We start from the raw sequence: 4,746 nt of genomic DNA, 5'->3' as shown, positions 1-4,746 counted from the left end.
GGGGGGGGGGGGGGGGGGGGGAGCAAAATCCCACGTGGTGTTTCGATATTTTAATCTAATACAAACATTCTCTAGTTAACTGTAGTGTTTACTTGTGCTCCCAACAAAACGAGGTGGAGAAAGAGCACATAATTTCTTGTCTTTTTTTCTTGGTTAACTTGACAATATTTCTTCCATTATTCATGTTCATTATTGTATATTCTTTATAAAATTTTCTTTGCATTGCTTTGTTTTGTGAAATTTTCTAATTTGTTGTTCAGATAAGGATCCTATCTTTTGCTGCAAGTGACTCAAGTTTTAGGAGTTGAAGAATCCTAGCATCCTTGTGACCTCCTGAATTTGTAAGTCTTTCCTGCTGGATGTTTGAATTTTTTGCCTCTTTCTTTAAAATGAGGTGAAACAATGATGAAGAGATATATGTGTACGAATTAAAAAATGGCTTACCAATAGTGAAGAGCATGGGAAGGGATTGGGGTTTTCAGTTATCATAAAATGTAAATATAGTTCGTACCTATTCTTTCAGACAATTTGATGAGACAGAGGAGATAATTGTGTGGTGTGCAATTGTTTATAGTTTTTATGAAAGAGGGCTGTTTGATGATGAAGGCACAAACATCATAGACGAAAGATTTGAAATTTTATCTTCTTCTTCTTCTTTTTTTTTTAGTTTTTTAAAATTAAGCGAATAATTTAAATATATGTATTCTTGATAGTATAGAATTTTATATTTGCAATGCAACTGCCTTAAGAAGCATTAATGAAATGCCACACACTCTATGCCTTTTCGCATTATGTACTAGGAAGATACTGACATTGTCCGTTTATTAATTTTATATGACCTGATGACACGATTAAATGTCCGATTAATATGGAATAGATTTGTTCTATATGGGGTCCAATACAACAAGTACACTGTCTGTTAATAGTAGTGAGTTGTCCCACGTAAGTCTTCTTCGACAGCATATTTCTCCTAGCCATGTAATGTACAATTTGTTACAAACTCTCATGATTCGTTGGGATCATTGAGGTAATGACAAGTTACTTTCTGAATTTGCCGTGAACTTCCTTGTTGCTTAAAAACAGTAAACTGATCCCATTTCTATAACCTTGCTAGTCATCGTCAACCATTAACTCTTAATGATGAGTACGTAACACACAGCAAAAAAGATTTAAAGCATTCCAATAATTAGTATACATTAAGCTAAATTCCTCGAGTTTGTGTGTGTGTGTCTTTTCTTATGCATTTTTATATAGTCACACTTCATGATTTTTTGTCTCTAAAATTTTACAGATTTCTATTGCACCTAATTGAATCTCGGTGGTATAGTTGTCTTATACTATTTTGGTCACAAACGTACATGCACGTCCCCTTTAAAAGCAGTTATCATTCCACATGTTAATATAAAATGCTAACATATACTGTGGTTTAGTTAAGATTGCTTACTGTTGATGTCTTCCATGAAAATTTCTAGGTTTATTTGGAGAAATTTTCGAGGAAACCAGAAATTGATGCTTTTGCAGAAGAATTGAAACCACATCAGGTTGCCTTCTGTCTCACTTTAAAGATTTACACGATCTTAGCTTTGTTTTTATGATATTTTCTAATTGTTTGGTTTGTCATTTGACTATATGACTATCTGGTACAATGGAGAGGATATGAATTTTGATGGTCATGTTGACAGTTTGTTGCTCGAAGTTGCATTACATGAAAAGCATTTGGGGGCAAATCAAGCACATTTAGGCCATGTAGCGATGTTGTTAAAGAGGTAGTTAAGTTGAGGACAAACCATGTTTTATCATAGATATGGGAATTTTTGGTAATATTATGTGCCTTATAATATTCAAATCTGCACCTGAATGCATGGTGGGTGTTAGTTTTGTCCAACGTGTCCTTTGTTAACCATTTAAGTTGTTTGAGAACTTGATGTATATTTAAGTAAAATTGGGATTTACTACGAATGACCTGATGTAAAAAGCTTTGTATGGTATGAAGTTTGGTTATTTTCTTAGTGATGAGATGCGTTACAATATGGTTTTATTTTGTTAGTTGTTTAAGAGCATGAATTTTGGTTATTAGTCAATTCTAGGAATTCTTGGGCTGGGTCTTCTTTCTTTTTTATTTTCTCTCATTTTTCTTTCTTTCTTTTTCTCTTCATTTTCTTTCCATTTTTCTTGGCATTTTGAAAGTGAAATCAAAAGCACAAGGATAATCTATCTAAGGTTATGGATAAATATTTGATAAATATTTGAGAAAGTCATAGCCAAGCTTCAAAAGGGTTATATCAATAACTTTGTATTTTCTCAATTATTTTGTTATATTTGTAATGAATTGTGTAAAATATTCTCCTTTTCATCATTTGTATACAATGGGCTAAGTTATTTGTGTTGGGATTTATGGTATTAATTTAACTTAGCTTTTAATTAATTTTGATATTTGCTCTTTAAGTTGTTTATTTTATGTGTTTCTACTGTTGATTTATTACATTTTCATTAATGTGGCCAATGAATAATTATGTTTAGTGATTTGGACATCGTTCGAGAGAATATTGTGCATTTTAGACCAAATAGTAGAAATCCTAGATCTGTGTAGAGGATGGAGATATACATCTAGCCTTTGGTGACCCAATCAGTGATTTTCATGAATATTTAATGGGATTGTTTGGTTTTAATCGATATAGAGATATAATATGTTAAACCAATCAATTAGGGTTAATTTCGCTCGAGAGAGGTAATTAACTAAAATTGAAAAAACGGGTCTAACATCGTAAATGAGTAATTTGTTAATTGGTATGTGGAGAAATTAATTAGACGATGGTTAAGCGAAAATATGAATTCCAACCACGTTTGCTTACGAAATTTCCAAGATTTGTATATTTTCTTATTTTGTAGGTTTTTAGTTAATTTCCTTATTTCAAAATCATATTTTTAATTGTTTGTGTTTATTTTTATTGTTAGAATTAAAATTAATTAAAGTTGTGTAATCGAAAAGATACATTCTTTAAGGGATCGACAATCTGAACTTAAAAGATCAACTTTATTACTTGAACACGACTCGTGCCGATGTAGGATTTCAGTGAACAGATACCAAATGTCAATATTTAGATCCTGTTTGTTTCCCATTTTTTCCCATTAAAATAAAAAATATGACCGTTATCCATCACATCAAGTCACCAAATTTAAATTTCTATTTCTTATATGGGATCCATAACGATTTTATTTTTATTCTCATTTTTAGAAAAGGGGGAAACAAACGCCCCTTAGTTTCCAAATTTCAAGAACAAATGAAAATCAATTAATCGAAGGGAACCTTGAAAGATGAAATGTCAAGAACTAGTTTTCAAACCTAAAAAACGAGATGAAATGAAGAGTAAAATAAAAACAAATGGAAAGATCGACTGTTATAATTAATTGACAATCCTATTAGGTGTATAATAATTAAAGCATTACGTTAAGGTGACAAGCACAACTCCTCAAACTTAGGTTGTCAATCCAATGTAATGAATTTGATTATACCCTACGTAAATAATGTCGTTCTCTACATCCTTCAACCGGGGAACCATCGTCGTAGGATGACCCTTCATCCTATTCCATTTTTGAATTTGGTTGATAAAATTCAGTTTCTTGTTCTTTTGCAAAAATGCCTTTAGTAGACGATCCAATCAATGATTTTAATTCAAAATCTCAAGACAACTATATCGATGTTTCAACGTCAACAATACTTCTCTTATCTGTTCGAGAATCATTCCCCAACCTGCTTTTTGTCAAGAGTCTCAAAATTTCTTTCCCAATCCTGTTCCCAATCGGAGCAGTGGAGCTTAGAGCCTTTACTTTCTATTAGATTAATAAAGTGCACTCACCCTAACGGAGTACCTTTTGCATGATGGGTCAAGGAGGAAATGTGAATGTGCAATATGATTTGGTGATCCTAATGTTGATCATGAAGTTCTCCACGATGATGCCCCATACACGAATGCCTTCAACACAAATACGATCAGTTAACACGCGAATACCTAAAATGAACATTCTACCCACATGCAATATGTTAAATGGTAAACACAAAATGTTCTCTAGTTTCCGAATTTTTTGCTGTTAATCTAGACATTTGGAAAAATATCAAGGATAACATTTAAAATATCATTCTTGACGTTTACACAATATCGAGAATGATGTGTCAGGATTACACCTTACTACATGTATTTATCATATTTTTCAACCACCATTTTTACAAAGAATTTATCCCACCATTATTGATATGGTCAATACACAACTACCTTAAATTCCTATCCATTAAAGTTATTTAAAAAAGACGCGACATAATGTTTAAGGAACACACCACAATGTACATGAATTTTTTTAAATACTCCAATAATCTTACAACTAATCTTGACTAGTTGTTTGGGATAATTTAATCCATTTTAATCACATGTATAACAACCATTAAACATAACTTATCAACACAAAAAAGATTTAAAAAAAAAAATAACTTCTACCGAAATTCGTGGAAAGTCCAATCAACTCTCCAATTTGGATTAAATTAAATCTCTCAAAATGAAATTATGTTTTTTTCTTATTTGTTAAAACATATAGTTCTTTGTTAGTGCATTTTCTACTACATTGGTTATGCCTAGTAGATAAAACATATAAAATAGATCCATTAGTGAATAACTAGCACATTATTCTGGCTTCTCATATAAGCAACTTGTTAGCCTTGAGTTGCATGCCACACTCAATAAAAAAAATCTTCTC

General features: G+C 31.6%; 1 long non-coding RNA gene across 1 annotated transcript; it reads left to right on the top strand.

Annotated features, from left to right (window-relative positions):
* The first annotated feature begins 42 nt into the window (after positions 1-42).
* LOC111392791 lies at positions 43-2,013 on the top strand. The gene is made up of 2 exons (XR_002702322.1): positions 43-341; positions 1,473-2,013. It is a non-coding gene; the product is annotated as an uncharacterized LOC111392791 (long non-coding RNA).
* The last annotated feature ends 2,733 nt before the right edge of the window (positions 2,014-4,746 follow it).

Source organism: Olea europaea, unplaced genomic scaffold, assembly GCF_002742605.1.
Source record: "Olea europaea var. sylvestris unplaced genomic scaffold, O_europaea_v1 scaffold978, whole genome shotgun sequence".
NCBI classification, from domain to species: Eukaryota; Viridiplantae; Streptophyta; class Magnoliopsida; order Lamiales; family Oleaceae; genus Olea; species Olea europaea.
The sequence above is the reverse complement of the archived record's forward strand: the minus strand, read 5'-3'. Positions and strand labels throughout refer to the sequence as shown.